An 18,834-nucleotide genomic window follows, 5' to 3' on the forward strand; every position below is an offset into this window, starting at 1 on the left:
GTAATCTATATTTTGTTTTATCTTATATGTCCAATATTTATTATATTTACACGCTTGCACATGATTCAGGCCATTATTTGTTTAAACTCACTTATCCAAATCAAGCCTACCCTTTTCAATTACCCTTGTTAACCACTTTGAGCCTTTGAAACCCCATTTGTTCTATATTTTACCACTTAAGCTGAAAAATAATTATATATCCCAAATTGAATCTTTGGTTAGCTTAAGATAGAATTTTGTGTGCTAGTTAAGTATGGGAAATTGTGGGAACAAAAGTTGTTGAGGGAATGTGTCATGAAAATTTAAAGGGAATTTGGATACTTACTCATGTGAAGATATGAGAATGAAAAATCTATGTGCATTGATAAGCTTTATTTATATAAAAAAAATCAATAAATAAGGGGACAAAATTACCCCAATGTTAAATTCAGAATTCAAAGATCAATGCACATATGATAGAATTAAAATACAAAGTTGAAACATGAGTATGGGTTGAAAAAGGGAATTATGGGTAGCTAAGCATGAATTTAAAAGTATATAGAATATATGTATATTAGGTGAGAGCTTAGGTTAATTAAAGATTCAATTTATAAAGCTCACTTAGCCATATGTATATCCTTACCTGCACCTTGGCCCCATTACAACCCTGAAAAGACCTCATGATGTTTGCATTGGTATATTAACTGTTGTTGATTGGTTAAGAGAAAAACAAAAGTTAGAAAACATGACTAGAAAAGAATTGAGTGATTACCCTATACACTAGAGATTAGAGCGTACATACATTATCAGTGAGGGTTCAATGCTTGAATTTTCATGTTTCCTGCCTTCATAAGCTATCTTCTTGCACTTTTATCAGTTTTATAGTATAATGATAGAATTAGTGGAATTTGATTTGTAACTGTTTTCAAAGGCTTATTTACTTTTGATCAAGTGGACAATAATCATATAGTTGCATTTATTTATATACGTAGGATTGCATTGCATTTCATGAGTTTCTGCATGTTCATACTTATTTCCTTGTCTCCTTCAATTTAGCATGAGGACATGCTAATGTTTAAGTGTGGGGAGGTTGATAAACCACTATTTTATGGTTTATATTGTGTTTAATTGTGTGGTTTTGTCATGATCCTTGCCCACTTATTCATCAATTTAGCATGCATTTAGATTTCCTTCCTAAATTCAGTACATGTTTGAAAATTGCTTCCTAGAGACTTTAATTATTTACTTTTAATTTTCCTTTATTCCATTCGATGCCGTGATCTGTGTGTCAAGTGTTTCAGGCCTTATAGGGCATGAATGAGATGTAGATTGGAGAGGAAGCTAGCAAAAATGGAAGGAACACAAGAATTTGAGGAGATAACCAGTGAGAAGTGACGCGGTCGCATGGCTCACGCGACCACGCGAAGGAGCGCAAATCGCAGCGACGCGGTAGCGTGGACGACGCAAACGCGTGGAGAGGAAAAAGCGCAAGCGACGCGTCCGCAAGGATGACGCGATTGCGTGACATGTGCGATCTGCAAAATCTGCAGAACTCGATGGGGGTGATTTTGGACCTTATTTCGGCCCAGTTTTTGGCCGGGAACAGCAGACTAGAGTCAGAGAATATGCAGAAACAACAGACACATTCATTCAGTAGTTTTAGATCTAGTTTTTTTCACTCTCATAGGTTTTTCTCTCTAGTTTTTAGGATTTTAATTTTCAATTGATCTTAGCATTGGAACATTGAGAAGAGTTATTTCCTCATCAAGACTTCATCATTCTAGTTTGTTCTCTTAACTTGGTTTTACTCTTCCATGTTCTTTGTTATGTTTAATTTTGTCATTCAGATACTTTTATGATTAATTAATGCAAGGATTATTTCTCTTTAATTCAATTTCAATTCCAATATTCATGTCCTCTTTTAATTCCTTTTTATGTGCCATGGATTCTTTATTTATAATGCGTGAGTAGTTTCATTACTTGATAGGGAGTTGATTAAAAGGAACTCTTGAGTTGGAAGGATCGTAGGAGAAATTTATAGTTGGGTTAAATGTTGGATTGCTATCCTGTCACCAATGCCGATCCCTTTGAACTAAGTGGGTTGTAACTCGTGAATAGATTTGGCAGTCCAACTTGTTTGACTTTCCCTTACCTAGTAAAGGATAACCAAACAGAGTAACCGTTAATTATAAATCAATCTTAAAAATCACCCCATCAATGATAGAGATTCTAACTGATCAATTCCCAGTCAAGGCTTTTATTTATATTATTTAAAATTCCTTAATTTAAATTCCAATTTACTTAGCTCAACTTCTTGGAACAGCTGATTTTAATTTAAACTCTCTGTGATATATTTCTAAATTGATAGGCAGATTTTTGGTGAGTTAAGAACTATACTCACAACGTAACCATTTTAATAAATTTTTAATTCACCAGCTTCTGCTTCCTGGTGCGCAAAAATTGTGATTACACTTTGATTATGTAAAATTCATCACTCTTTCTTTCCCTGGTAATGGTGCCAAAAACATGATGCCAATACCATGGTTCACAACTTCGCACAACTAACCAGCAAGTGCACTGGGTCGTCCAAGTAATACCTTACGTGAGTCAGGGTCGAATCCCTCGGAGATTGTTGGTATGAAGCAAGCTATGGTCACCTTGTAAATCTCAGTCAGGCGGATATAAAATAGTAATGTGGTTTTCGAGAATAATTAATAAAATAGGGATAGAAATACTTATGTAAATCACTGGTGAGAATTTCAGATAAGCGAATAGAGATGCTTTCGTTCCTCTGAACCTCTGCTTTCCTGCTATCTTCATCCAATCAGTCTTACTCCTTTCCATGGCTGGCTTTATCTGATACATCACCATTGTCAATGGCTACTTTCGGTCTTCTCTCGGGAAAATGATCCAAATGCCCTGTCACGGCACCGCTAATCGTCTGGAGGCATCACCCTTGTCAATGGTTTCATCTTATCCTCTCAGTGAACATGGTCAACGCACCCTGTCACGGCACGGCTATTCATCTGTCGGTTCTCGATCCTGCTGGAATAGGATTTACTATCCTTTTGCGTCTGTCACTACGCCCAGCAATCGCGAGTTTGAAGCTCGTCACAGTCATTCAATCATTGAATCCTACTCGGAATACCACAGACAAGGTTTAGACCTTCCGGATTCTCTTGAATGCCGTCATCATTCTAGCTTACACCACGAAGATTCCAATTAAGAGATCTAAGAGATACTCATCCAATCTAATGTAGAACGGAAGTGGTTGTCAGGCACGCGTTCATAGGGAATGATGATGATTGTCACGTTCATCACATTCAGGTTGAAGTGCGAATGAATATCTTGGAAGCGAAATAAGATGAATTGAATAGAAAACAGTAGTACTTTGCATTAATCTTTTGAGGAACAGCAGAGCTCCACACCTTAATCTATGGAGTGTAGAAACTCTACCGTTGAAAATACATAAGTGAAAGGTCCAGGCATGGCCGAATGGCCAGCCCCCTAAAACGTGATCACAGGATCAGAATACAATCCAGGATGTCAAATACAATAGTGAAATGTCCTATTTATAATAAACTAGCTACTAGGGTTTACAGAAGTAAGTAATTGATGCATAAATCCACTTCCGGGGCCCACTTGGTGTGTGCTTGGGCTGAGCTTGAGTGTTGCACGTGTAGAGGTCCTTGTTGGAGTTGAACGCTAGCTTTTGTGCCAGTTTGGGCGTTCAACTCTGGTTTTGGCTCCTTCTCTGGCGCTAGACGCCAGATTTGGGCAGAAAGCTGGCGTTGAATGCCAGTTTGCGTCGTCTATTCTTGGCCAAAGTATGGACTATTATATATTGTTGGAAAGCCCTGGATGTCTACTTTCCAACACAATTAGAAGCGCGCTATTTCGAGTTCTGTAGCCCCAGAAAATCCACTTTGAGTGCAGGGAGGTCAGAATCCAACAGCATCAGCAGTCCTTCTTCAACCTCTGAATCTGATTTTTGCTCAAGTCCCTCAATTTCAGCCAGAAAATACCTGAAATCATAGAAAAATACATAAACTCATAGTAAAGTCCAGAAATGTGAATTTAACATAAAAACTAATGAAAACATCCCTAAAAGTAACTAGATTCTACTAAAAACATACTAAAAATAATGCCAAAAAGTGTATAAATTATCCGCTCATCACTTCCCATCAATGGATGACTCCCATAATTAATTACCTCAAAACAGAAAGACTCCCTACAGATAAGAAGGAGGCAAAGAGGTTAAAATGGGAGGCACAATGCTACACCATCATAAACAATACGCTATAGAAGAGAGGGATCTCAATAACATTGTTAAAATGTGTCCCTAGGAAGTTTTAGAAGAGGTATGATGACTTGCATCATCTACCCTTCTTTCTTGCATAAAGAAGACCAAAAAAGAAGATAAAAATCATTTGATCAGTACAATTCATGCATGATTTGATGAATATTATGGTACACTACTTTGAGATGAGTTGTGCTGAATTTCATGTGAGAAAAGCATAAAAAAAGGGGTAGAAGACAAACAAGAAGCTGGACGTGTGAAACTGGCGTGACTCTTGAAGCAAATGCCACAAAAATGCACTGGCGTGGCACGCCAGGAGCTAGTCGTGGCACGTCAGTACTAAAGTCCAGAGAAGGGATTCAAAGCGTTCATATGGGCGTGGCACGCCAGAGACTGGGCATGGCACGCTGATACGAAATTCCAGAGAGCTACAATGGAGGACACAAAAGGGGCGTGGCACGCCAAGCTGGGCGTGGCACGCCTGACTCATCAACCACTATGGGCGTGCCACTTGAGCAAAGGGGCCTAGCACAGCAACTCTTGATGCAGGTGGAAACTGTCTCTCAACAAATTTTCCTCTGCAATTGTACCGAATTTGTCGTCAAGTAAAAACTCACAATAGAGTGAGGTCGAATCCCATAGGGATTAATTGATCAAGCAACTTTAATTAGAAGAATGTTCTAGTTGAGCGAATCCAAAATTTGGGTTGAGAGTTGCAGAAAATAAAATGGTGGGAATGTAAATAACAGAAAAGTAAATACTAGAATTAAAGGACTGAAAGTAAATGACTGAAAATAAATTGCAGAATTGTAAATGGGAATGGGGGATTTGCTCATAAAAGTAAATGGCAGAAATTAAAGAGAATGGGTAAGATCAGAGATGGGGAGTTCATTGGGCTTAGAAGATGTTGCAATCTTCCGGATCAAGTTCATTTTTATCTCTTCCTCAATCAATCCACTCAGATCTCCTTGGCAATCTTAATTGATTGAATTACAATTTCTTGCAATTCAATCTCTCAAATCTTGATCAATAGCCAATTCCTTGGTCAATTGCTCATGAGAAGAGATGAAGTATGGTAACTAATTATACCACATGCATTTCCCAAATCAAGTATTGAGAGGGTTATAGTCACATACACATCCAAACCCAATTTGGTCCAGCATGAGAAAGCGTTTCTAGCTTGATCTCTTCATTCCTTCTTGGTGAGGTCAGCCAGATGCTGGGTAATGAGCTTGTTTTGGGCCAACAGAGCATCTACATTGTTTAGCTCCATTACTCCTCTTGTGTTCCCTCTTTCAGAAGCATAGAAATAGTCGTTCTCTGCTACTGTTTCAATAACATCTATGGCTTCCTCAATAGTCTTCTTCTTGTTCAAAGATCCTCCGGATGAATGGTCTACCGCCTTCTTTGACTCATAAGAAAGCCCTTCATAGAAAATGTGCAGCTGCACCCATTCGTTGAACATGTCAGGTGGACACCTCCTTGTTAAGTCCTTGAACCTCTCTCATGCTTCATATAAAGTCTCACCATCTTGTTGCCTGAAAGTTTGGCCACTTATGAGCATTTGCCAACGTTAGTGACAATGTCAAGTGTCACCAACGTTGGCTCAACTTCCCCTCTCCACGTTAGAGTTGTCGTTAACTTAGTTAACGTGACTCTTAACGTGGTCAATGATGGCTTTGAGAGCGTTATTGGCAATCACTTTTCTCATTAACTTTGCAAGTTACCTCCCATTCCTTGCTTCCTTTGGTCCTGAAATCAAGCAATATAGCGCATCAAAGTTCTAGTCCAAGTCATGGGCAATGCAACATACAATTTGTCACTAAACTTATGCAAAATCCTCATGAAATAATGTAAGATGCACAATGTATTCTTGAATCAAGGTATCTACCCAAAACTAGCTTATTTCCTAAGGAAATGCATGAAACTAACATAAAAACATTAAAGAAAAGGTCAGTGAAACTGGCCAAGATGCCCTGGCATCAACTCTCCATCCCAAGAAGAACCTTCACTATGGCGTGCCACTTGGTGTCGAAGACATGGCACGCCAGCCCCAAGAAGTCACTTGGGCGTGCCACTTGAGCAGCATGGCGTGGCACGCTGGTACAACAATCCAGAGAAGGGGATGAAGGCAATTGAAGACTGGGCGTGCCACTTGAGCAACCAGGCGTGGCACGCCAATGCACAAAGGACCAAAAGCAAGGACTGGGCGTGCCACTTGGTATCGAAGGCGTGGCACGCCAACTACTGGAACTAAGACAAGATCATGGGCGTGGCACGCTGGTATATGTTTCCAGAGAGGATGAAGGAGGCCAATTACATGGGGCGTGCCACTTGAGTTCGAAGGCGTGGCACGCCATTCATCATTCTTCACTTAGGCGTGCCACTTGAGTAGCCAAGCGTGGCACGCCAGTGTCATTCAGAAGAGGAGCATTGGGGCGTGCCACTTGAGTTCGTGGCGTGGCACGCCAAACAGAGGAACCACTCACTCACAAGAGGGGTGTGGCACGCCAGACCTTGGGCGTGCCACTCTAGTTCAACTTTCCAGAGACACCAACACAAGAAATCCACTATGGCGTGCCACTTGAGCTCGAAGGCATGGCACGCCAAGGTTGAAAGAGGGACGAGCATGCCACTTGAAGGATTAGGCGTGGCACGCCAAGCTGGAAATGAAGAGCACGTGACACGCCAGAGGCACGCCAGCCACACGCCAACTGAGAAGTCATGCTTATTGAGTGTTTTCTTTTCCCTCCAAAATGTAATTTTCCTTTCTAACTTTTGTAATTCTTTTATTTTACTAGGAGTTGTAGAAATACCCCCAAGAAGTACTGAAGAGGGAGGTTAAACAGTCAGTTTTAGATCCACTTTTACACTTTACTTTTGAGTACCTTTTGAGCTATGAGTAGCTAACTTCCCTCTCATTGAGAGAGTGGGCTCTGTTATACTTGATGGATGAATGATAGTGAAATCCTTTTTCTCTTCATCTTCTCTTTGATTTGCTAGAAGGAATTTTGTTCTAAATGCTTAGTGTTTAATTATCTTGGGAAAGAGATTGAATGCATTTGGGTTTCATGGGAACCTTGGGAAAGGAAACATGAAACCAGGCTTGAAATCCCTTCTCACACTAGAGTAGAATCTGTGTTTTGGTGTTTGGATATGTGACATATAATCCTCCCTCTACTTGGACCTATGATGGTGTGTGGTATAATCAGGGACCAAGCATATCTCTTCTCATGAGCAATTAGACCAAGGAATTGGCTATTGATCAAGATCTGAGAGATTGATTCACCAAGGGATTGGAGCTCAATCAATCATGATTGCCAAGAGGTCAATGAGTTGCATGATTGAAGAGGATATAAGCTATACTTGATCCATGAGACAACATCTCCCAATCCCAATGAATTTCCCCATTCTTATCTATCCATTTCTTTATAGCTTAATTTTACATTCATCAATTCTCCATTCCCATTTACATTCAAGTCATTTATGATTCTGCACTTTAATTTCTGCCATTTATATTTCTGCACTTTATTGCTTTTCTTTATATTCTAGTCATTTACATTTATGTCATTTACAATTTTGCACTCTACAATCCTATTGATCCGCTTGACTAATTCATCAATCGATTAAAACTGCTCGAATTTGCCAATCTCTGTGGATACGATCCCACTCCACTGTGGGTTATTACTTGAAGATAATTTTGGTGCGCTTGCCAAAAGGACTAATTCACCAATTTTGAATGGGGTGTGAATTCTGGTCATCAAGGTACACAGTGGCATCTGTGGCAACTATCTCGGAGCACAAGCCCTCACCAAAAAAGTACTACGGGCTGGATTCTGTTGGCCAACTTTGCAAAAAGAAGAAACATAATTCGTAAAGACATGTCCACCATGTCAGAAACATGCCAACTTTCACATCGCCCCGAGAGAGGAACTCATCAGCATAACCTCACCCTGGCCATTCGCAAAGTGGGGACTCGACCTTCTCGGTCCTTTCCCTCAAGGATCCAGACAAGTCAAATTCCTCATTGTGGGGGTAGACTATTTCACAAAATGGATTGAGGCAGAACCCCTAGCTAACGCCACTGCTCAAAGAAGTAAAAAATTCCTATATAGGAACATTGTCACATGGTTTGGGGTCCCATACTCCATCACCACAGATAACGGCACTCAATTCACAGATGAAGGCTTCAGAAAATTGGTGGCCGATCCAAACATGAAACACCAATTCACATCTATAGAACACCCCCAGGCCAATGGACAAGCAGAGGCTGCTAACAATGTCATATTAGCCGGGCTAAAACGGAGATTACAGTATGCAAAGGGAGCCTGGGCTGAAAAGCTCCCACAAGTCCTATGGGCATATCGAACAATGCCACACTCCAACCAGTACCAATCCAATAACCAACCCACCAACCAAAATGCCTACCATCCACCACCTACATCTCACGACCCACCTCAAGTATCACCTGAATCTCAATGACTCACTAACTTGGAGACCTTGATGGATAAAATGTTGAAACACCAGGAAATGACAACCAAGAACCATGAAGCCTCCATAAAGAGCCTAGAGAGGCAAATTGGGCAAATCTCCAAACAGATTTCTGTTGAGAGACCTTCAAGTTCACTGCCGAGTGACACAATCCCAAATCCTAAGGAAGAATGCAAGGCAATACAATTAAGGAGTGGGAGAACATTGAAGAGCAGCAAGAGACCACTAGAAGAGGAACAATCAACACACACAGAAGAAGCCAATGATGATGATGCAATGGCAAGCAAGCAAGCTTCAAAACAAATTCAAGAAAAGGAGAAATAATCAAAAATCCCAAAAAAGGGGAATGAAGCAATTGAAGAGCCAACAAAGAATCAAAAGCAACAAGCAGAGAAGGCCTTTGTACCTTCACTGCCATATCCCCAGAGGTTCAACAAAGAGGCTAAGGACCAATATTTTCATAAGTTCCTTGAGACTCTCAAGAAGCTGGAGATCAATATTCCCTTGGCTGAAGCACTTGAGCAAATGCCTCTGTATGCCAAGTTTTTGAAGGAGCTTATCAATAAGAAAAGAAGTTGGGATAAGAAAGAAACCATACTGCTTACTGAGGAATGCAGAGCCTTGATTCAAAAAGGGCTTCCTCCTAAGCTTGAGGACCCAGGGAGCTTTTTGCTAACTTGCACCATTGGGGAATTAACCATCACTAAAGCAATGTGCGATCTAGGAGCTAGTATCAACTTAATACCATCCTCCTTGGTAAAAAAGTTGCATATAGAGGAAGTTAAACCGGTACAGATATCTCTAGAGCTAGTAGATAAGTCAACGGTATACCCCATGGGTATGATTAAAAACCTTCTGGTTAAGGTGGACAATTTCATATACCCTGCAGATTTTGTGGTTCTAGATTCAGATGGGGATGATGGCGACTCTATTATACTGGGAAGGCCATTCTTGGCCACTGCTAGAGCTATCATAGACATAGAGCAAGGAGAACTAACTCTCCGGATGCATGATAAGAGTGTCACTCTGAAGGTATTACCAGAAGCCCAGTTTAGTAATGAGAGGAGGGACTACATGGAAATTGACAAGGTGATTCACAACAACATCCCAAGGCAGAAGATTGTGCAGAAGGATGAAAAAGTCCAAGGGGATATTGGAGTATTAGCCACTGAAGAGAGAGATCCCCAAGGTAAGCCTACAGCCAGAAAAGAAAGATCAACAAAAAAAGGGTTGAAACGCAGAAACAAAACAAAAAGGGGTTGGAAGAATAGGAAGATTCTAACAGAGGGGCTTTCCAAAGGTGACAAAGTGCAATTGATATATCAACAACTGGGAGCAAGCCAACAGATTGATGACTATTACACTGTCAGCAACTTACTCTCGTTGGAACATGCTGAAATTGAACACCAGAGAACAAAGAGGAGGATAACAGTCAGGGGAGACAAGTTGAGGCACTACAATCCTCAACCACCATAAAAGAAAGCTCCAATGTGAAGCTAGTGACAATAAAAGAGCGCTCCATGGGAGGCAACCCATGATTTAAGATTTATGTCATTTTAAATTCAATAAGCTATGATCACCTGAGCATGATTTTTTTCTTTTCATGGACATACTTAATGAATGCATGCAAATTTTTTTTACATATGCTAAGACTCCTAAAGTTTGGTGTGCCTTCAAGCACACAAAACCAGTGTTACAAACATTTTCATACTATATGCCTAGCATATGACCAAACACTAAGTTTGGTGTTTCTCTTCTCATGAAAATTTAAAAATCTTGCATCAATGATCATACATTATCTCTTACTGAGACTTTTCAATTAAAAAGAAATCATATTCTGTGATGAAGGCATCAATTGTGATTAACTACTAGCATCCCACATTTACCCCTTAAGCAAGAGACAAGTTTGGTGTTCATCAAACCTTGATGCACGAATTTAGGGACACAATTGATCCTTCATGAAAAAAAAAAAAGAGAAAAAGGGAAATTATGATGAAAACATTTCTTATAAACATTTAACAAAGAGTGACATTGGGATTTCAATTTCACTAGTTGGAGGAAGAAACACATTTTTTTACTATATGACCAAACACTAAGTTTGGTGTCCTCCAAGAAAAGTCATGATTCAAATGGATATAAGGAATGGTTATTCATATAGTGTAAATGAAAAGAAGCACTCTTGCCACAGTTTGATAAAACTAATGCTTGTTGTCTTGTTGTGATGACTAGGTGGTCAAAGAACACTCTATGAAAGAGACAAGATAAAGGAAAGCATAGCATGAGGACTGATGCGCATAAACGTGTTATGCTACGATTTAGGAAATTGCACGATCGGCAAAATTCCTTCCGGCAAGTGCACCGGTTATCGTCGTCAAGTAAAAACTCACAATAGAGTGAGGTCGAATCCCACAAGGATTGGTTGAGTGAGCAATTCGGATTAGAAGTGTGTTCTAGTTGAGCGGAATCAAGATTTGAGATGAGAATTGCGGAATGTAAAATTGGCGGGAAAAGTAAATGACAAGAAAATTAAATGGCTGAATCTTAAATTGCATGAATTAAAGAGCAGAATGTAAATTGCTGAAATTAAAAGGGAATGGGGATGATTGCAAGAATTGAATTGCAGAATGTAAAGAGAAAGTGGAAATCAGAAATGGGGAATTCATTGGGTTTAGGAGATATTGAAATCTCCGAATCAAAACATGTAAATCTCTTCCTCAACCAATGCATTCATTGAATTTTGCTTGGCAATCTTATATGATTGGATCCCAATTCCTTGGCTCACCAATGCTCTCTAAAAACAAACAAATTCCCAATCCCTTGGTTTAAATGTTCATAAGAAGAGATGATGCTTGATCACTGATTATACCACACAATTTCATGAACCACAATTTGGTAGGATTACATGTCACAATATCCATCCAAACCCCAATCCAATCCACTGTGAGAAAGCTTCTCTAGCATGAATCCTCCATTCCTTTCCCAAGGCTCCGAAGGATTCCAAGTATGAGTAGTCTCTTTCCCAAGACAACTACTCAATGGAATTAGATCGAGAAGCTTTCTAACAAAATTCAAGAGAAAAGATTGAAGAAGAAGATACACTATTATTGATTCATTGAATTACAATAGAGCTCCCTAACCCAATGAAAGGGGGTTTAGTGAATCATAGCTCTGAATTCAATTACAAAGAAAAAGAAACTAGCTAAAAATCAAAGTAAAAGTCCCCTTCTAACTTAACTTCTATCCTATTTATACACTTTCTATATTGAGCTTCAGTTGTGCTTCTTGGGCTTTGAGGCCTCTCCTTGCTTTCCTTTTGTCTTGGGTTTATGATCCATAATCTTGATGAGGTTGTTGATCCAAATCCTGTAACATTTATTGAGCCAACTTAGTGATAATCAAATAATGGCACATGACTCAATAAATGAGATTTCAAACTCATCAATCCCTCAGGCCCAATCCCATAAACCATGATATTCAATTGGGTTTCATACCAAAGTAAGTTTAAGTTAATAATTGTGCTCAAAGACTAACTTAAATCACAATATTTTTGGCCCAGAAACCTTTTTTCAAGAGTGGCGTTTAAGTTGTAGTTTAAGCTTAAACTGCAACTTAAACGCCAGACACTTCCAGTGATGCCATTTGTAGAAGCACGTTTAAGCTTCAGTTAAGGTTAAACTGAAGCTTAAACGTGGAAATGGAAGAAGGTAGCCCTGGAGAGTCATGTAGTCGAACACGTTTAAGCTTCAGTTTAAGGTTAAACTGAAGCTTAAACGTGGAGATAGGAAGGGCAGCCCTGGAGGTCGAACACGTTTAACCTCCAGTTTGAGGTCAAACTGGAGGTTAAACGTGGAAAAGGGTGGAGGCATACTGGAGGTCGAACACGTTTAACCTCCAGTTTGAGGTCAAACTGGAGGTTAAACGTGGAAGCTTGGAATGGTGGCCCTGGAGGTGTCGAACACGTTTAACCTCCAGTTTGGGGTCAAACTGGAGGTTAAACGTGGAGATGGAGAGAGCAACCCTGGAGTGAAAAAACTATCGAACACGTTTAAGCTCCAGTTTGAGTCAAACTGGAGCTTAAACGTGGAATGGCCCCTGGTACTCTTCCTGGTTCTGGCGTTTAACCTCCAGTTTGAGGTCAAACTGGAGGTTAAACGTGGAACTCCTCCCTGGGTGGCATACTCATTCTGGCGTTTAACCTCCAGTTTGAGGTCAAACTGGAGGTTAAACGTGGAATGCTCCTTAAGTGAGGCTTTTCATTCTGGCGTTTAACCTCCAGTTTGAGGTCAAACTGGAGGTTAAACTTCAATCCCAGCATTTCTTATCCTTCATGATTTTGGCGTTTAAGCTCCAGTTTAGGCTTAAACTGGATCTTAAACTCCACATGTGATATTCAAGCTTCCTTTATTGATTTTGTTGCTTCCTTGCTTAGCCTCTTCTTCCCTGAAATCATCCAAACAATTGCATCAAAGTCTTGCAAAATTTCATGAGACATCTTTCATTCATAGCATTTAAGTAATATAACTAAAACTCATGGAATTTGCATCAAAATCATATTGTTTGGATGGTTCATTACTTTGTTCTTCATTTAACCATTTTTGGTTACTTTAAGCTCAAGAAAATGCATAAAATAACTAAAACTAACAGAAAAATGCCAGTGAAACTAGCCTATGATGCCTTGGCATCACAACACCAAACTTAATACTTGCTTGTCCCTAAGCAAGTCCTGAGTTATTTGAGAAGAAAGTATGAACAGAAAGTAATTACATTGGCTATATTAGCAAGCATTTGAAGTTCATCAGAAGGGTTCTATGCAGAAAGTTGCAGCATCACTTTTTCATACTTATCAGGTAGGATTATCACTTTTTCATTGCATCCATCAAAAATTGCTATGGCCTCCTGTTATTCTTATGTCTTTGGCACTTTTCTTTTGTTTTTCTTTTCTTTTTCTTAGAGCTTCTTTTGCTCCTTGTTTGCTTAGTGTCATGTGTTGCACAAGCCTTTGGCCTTTTCTTTTTCTTATCAGTGCACTACACATATCCACTTTAGGCATTTTAGTTCACATTCCTTCTTGAGACATTGGTGCCCAGCACCTCTTTGTGTGACTAAATGTTTTGTATTGAGGTTGCTCTTGATAATGGACTTTTGGTTGATAATCCCGGGTTAGTTAACCCAAGTTACCAAGTGTTGAAACACTCCTCAGAACCTAGTCATCCAAGCATATCCTTAATACATAAACACCACAGGCATTTGTCTCAGAAGTTCAAACCATTGGTGCCTAGCTTATTTTCTCAATTTTTTTGCTTTTTGGTTGCCTTTTTCCGTGGCTTTTTCTTTTCCTTTTTCTTTCTTTTTCATGGCCAAAGACATTTATTCATCAAGATCCATAGACAATTTTTACTTCTACATAAAAAATGATAATTCTACACCCTAATTTTAGTGATGTGACTAAACAATCAAGCATGCATACCACCACTTAATTCTACTTGATTTGTCACTAATTTAGCCAAGTTACTTTTGTTCAAGCTTTTCTTTTTTTTGGAAACAGAACAAGCATGGCACGCACTTGTTTAAGAAGGTGAAGTTATATCCAAACATCTAGGCATTCACTTTATTCAAAGCACTTAACAAACACACATACTAAAAAAAAAACGACTCATAAAAAAAAAAAAAAGACTCCACCTAACACTTAAATGACTTATGATGAAAACACGTTCATAAAGACAATTCACCAATTATCATTTGATTATTAAGGAACGAGACCACCTCTTATTTTTTTGCTTGGTTCTTCTTAATTCTTGGGATCCTGCTTCTTCTTGCTTCCTGCCTCTTTTTGACCACTTGTGCTTCCTTTGTCTTTTCTTATGAGCTTTTTCCAGAATCCAGCCTTTTTCATCGTTTCTTCCACTTCTTTTTCAAGGATCATTGCCTTGTTTATTTCTCCTTCTTTCCTCCCTTTGAAATACTCATCATAAGCTGGGAATGCTGGGTCCATCTTGTGTAGGTGTTCCCCTATGTAGTTAAGCTTGATTTGCGAACTGATGTTGTAGTCAGCTTGGACTGAGTATCTTGCATTCTGTAAAGTAGTGGCTTCCTTGATTGCCAAGACATTGGCATCTTGGTGTTGGCATATGTGGCTGAAGGATTCCTGTAAGTGTAGATTTTGTTCCCTTTGCAGATCAAAGAATCTTGATTCAAAGTTCCTTTGCATATCCATCATTTTTAGATGAAAGTCTTCTTGTCTTTCCTGAGACCTCATGTATTGTTGAGACATTCCTTCCATGATTTCCTGCATTCTGCTCATATCCATGGGGTCTCTGGGAATTCGTTGTCTTCTTTCAGGAGTTGCTTGCTCTTCTTGCTCTTCTTCTCTGTCTTCTCCTTCCTGTCTTTCTTGTTCTGCTTCTTGCTCGGCTTCCACTTGTTGCCCTTCTTCATTTCTTCTTCTTGTATGTCTTGGAGGAGTTGGGCCAAGAGTCATTCTGTGTGCAGTTATGGCTAGCCCAGGATATAGCCAATTAGGTCTTTCATCCTCAAGTGGTACTTGGGCATCGATGCATAGTCTAATGATGGTGCTAGGGAAATGAAGCCAGGATTCAGGGTCACTTTTCTCACTAAACTCTTGTATCTGTTCAGCAATGAGTTTATGAACTTTGATCTCTCCTCCAACCATAATGCAATGTAGCAAGATGGCTCTTTTAGGGACTATTTCTGAAGAGTTTGCAGTGGGTAGGATGGATCTCCTAACTATTGCATACCACCCTTTAGCTTCAGGTGTTAGATCTCCTCTTCTCAAGACTCTTGGAGCCCCTCTTGTTTTTCTCACCCATTCAGCTCTGATGGCACAAAGGTCTTCAGCAATAGTTGTATAGTCAGGTTCTCCTCTCATCCTTTCTTCATAACTTGCTTGGCTGAAATGTATGTTTTTCAGGCCAAGAGTTTTCATGATTGCTTTGGGACTGAAGTCAACTTCCACCCCTCTCACATAGCTTTTGTATGTGGGGTTCTTGGTTTGATCCTCCCTTACTGCATTTGCATAAAACTCCTTCACCAAGTTGATGTTGATTCTAGTGATTGGCTTAGTTAGGAGCTCCCACTTCCTCTTTTTGATCTTTTCCCAAACACCTGGGAACTCATCCTTTTCAAGTTCAAAGGGGACCTCAGCTAGTACCGTTTTAGGTCTCATCCATTCGGCTTGAATCTCATGGAACACTGATCTGTATCTCCATGCATCGAATCCCCTGTTTTCCTCCATTGGCTGCTTGTCTTTTCTTCTTTTGTGGCTAGATGAAGCTGCCATTTTGGTAAGTGACAACTAAAGTTGACAAGGTGAAGCAAGAAGTGTTGTTGGAGGTGTGGTGAGATTGTTTTCGGCAAGAGATGGTTATGCTATGATGAAGGAAAAAGTGTATGAAGGAGGATTGATGGTGTGGGACTCGTTCCCCAAGTGGTTCTTTATAGTGCCCATGAGTGAAAAATGAACGGCTAGGGTGGTTTGTGAAGGGTGGCTTGATGGTAAATATATGAATTGTAGATAAGGACGATTGGCTTTTCATTTTCTTGGAAGTATTCTGGATGCATTAGGTTGTACATGTAGCTTTCTTTTCTTGCAGAACTTCCTTTTCCCATGTGTTAGTTTCAAAGATTTATGAATTTTCTTTTTGACCAAGCACGTACCTCCCTTTGTCTTTTTCCTCCATTTTTGTCTTTTCTTTTGTACCTGCACAAACAAACAAATTTGCTATCATTTTTCGGTCCATGTGAATTATGAATAGTATTTGCACATGTAAATCAATGCTTGTCTTTATGAGCTTATAGCCGTGACTTCTACATGTATGCACACTTATTATTTGGACACCAAACTTAGTTTTTGGTTAAGTCTCCTGATGACATGAAATCCATATTGGTTGTCCTTAATGAGTGTGCATATTTCTAATAAATCATAGTCACCTTGGCTCTTTGATTCTAAACAAAGTGACTACCCTAAGTAATTGAAACTAAAGCATTAAAACATGTGAATGGTATACTTGTCATGAATTTTGAAATCCAGAGGAACTTCTTGCTTTTCATAAACTGTGTTCAAAAAGAACACCAAACTTAATGTTTGGTTGTGCACCTTGAATGAAAGATGGAATTCAATTTGAGTAAGATTTGGGAGTGCCGTCAGGCACACCAAACTTAGAGACCAATTGTAATTTACATGCACGGTTTAGTGCACTTAATCAATAGTTGTCCTGAGGATTCAAGTTCATGCATAAGAAACCATGCTTTATTAGATGTAAAGCAAAGCACTAAAGATTAAGGATACTAAAAAAAAAATGGGTTGCCTCCCATGAAGCGCTTCTTTAACGTCACTAGCTTGACGGTTGTCCCTTGTTAGGGTGGATTGTAGTGCTTGACGTCCTCTCCTCTCACTATGAAAACGTCCCCTCTTGATTCATTCATGACCTCTAAATGTTCCATAGAAAGAACTTTCTTGATTGTGAACACTTGAGGGAGCTGGGAAGGAATGGTCTTGAGGCCAGGTGGGATTGGCAGATAATGACTTGAGATCACTTTATCTCCCGGAGAAAAACCTTCAGTGGGAATTTTCTTGTTTCTCCATCCTCTTGGCAATCTCCCTATCACTCTTCCCTTTCTCTTGAGGATTTCTTCATTGACCTTTATGTCAGGAGGATCCTTCTGATCTGTTTCCGCTGATTCTTGTGGCTCTAACTCTTGCAACTCTTGTTTGCCTTCCAATGACTGTTTTAGAGTCTCAGCTGCTGGATTACTTTCCTCCAAACACGGATGGCTACTATCATCTTTAGGCTTTTCAGATTCTGGTTCAGGCTCAGATGCAGGTTTGAAGACTTTGAAAATGAGCTGTTCATCATGTATTCTCAGAATTAGTTCTCCTTGTTCTACATCTATGAGCGCTCTAGTAGTGGCTAGAAATGGTCTGCCCAGAATGATAGGGTGTAAATAGCTTTCCTCCATGTCCACAATGACAAAGTCTGTGGGGAAATAATAATCTCCTACTTTCACCAGCACATTTTCAACTACCCCTTCAGCTTGCTTCTGAGTTTTGTCAGCCAGTTGTATGATTACATCAGTGGATCTCACCTCGTTCAGTTGTAGCCTCTTCATAAGAGTTAGAGGCATCACATTTATGCTAGCTCCTAGATCACAGAATCCTCTGTCAATTTTTGTTTCCCCTATGATGCAAGGGATATGAAAACTTCCTGGGTCCGTTTTCTTAGAGAGTGTGTCCTTCTTGATGAGAGCACTGCATTCTTTGTTCATTGTTACCGTTTGTCCTCCCTTCAAAACTCTTTTCTTGCTTAACAATTCCTTTAAATACTTGATGTGTGTGGGCATTTGATGAAGAATCTCAAGAAAGGGAATATTGACATGCAGAGAATTAAATGTCTCTAGAAACCTTGAATAGGTTTTCCTTTTTTCACCTCCTCCTAACCTCTCAGGAAATGGTGCTTTTGGTTGGTATACTTCCATCGTGCCTTTTTGCAGATCCTTGGCTTGCTCAGTTCCACTTTCCTGCTTAACTTCTTCCACATCTTCTTTCAAGATTTCTGGTTCCTGCTGTGAGGACCTGATTCCTTCTTCTTCTGAGACTTCCTTCAATATGGTGATGGCCTTGCACTCTTCCCATCTTACTCTCTTTTGTTCCCCCTTAGGATTCTTTTCTGTGTCACTAGGGAACACTGCAGTTGATTTGGGTGCCTGTTGAGATAGCTCTCCTACTTGAGATTCCAACCTTTTGAGTTTTTCACCATGGTTTCTTAAGGTAGTTCTCACATCATCCCTGAAGCTCTTCAATTCAATTATGTCTTGGCTCATGGTTGCCATCATTCCTTCCATCCGGTTTAATTGATCTTGAAATTGTTGGTTCGGATTAGGTTGGGTATGTTGATTATTTTGGCCATGATATGATGATTGGGGGTAAGTGTTTTGTGCGGCTTGGTATGATCTTTGGTTGGAGTTTTGGTATGTGGAATTGTTTTGTTGGTTGTGGTTGTAAGGTTTGTGGTTTTGTGGTTGGGTTTGTTGGTTTCCCCACCCAAAGT

The 18,834-nt window shown here is 39.8% G+C and overlaps 1 pseudogene; it reads left to right on the forward strand.

The window, feature by feature from the left end:
• Window positions 1-5,742: 5,742 nt before the first annotated feature.
• Window positions 5,743-5,843, forward strand: LOC148567580 (small nucleolar RNA R71; annotated as a pseudogene).
• The last annotated feature ends 12,991 nt before the right edge of the window (window positions 5,844-18,834 follow it).

The sequence above is a fragment of the Arachis ipaensis genome, chromosome B4, assembly GCF_059453495.1.
Source record: "Arachis ipaensis isolate K30076 ecotype BB chromosome B4, ASM5945349v1, whole genome shotgun sequence".
NCBI classification, from domain to species: Eukaryota; Viridiplantae; Streptophyta; class Magnoliopsida; order Fabales; family Fabaceae; genus Arachis; species Arachis ipaensis.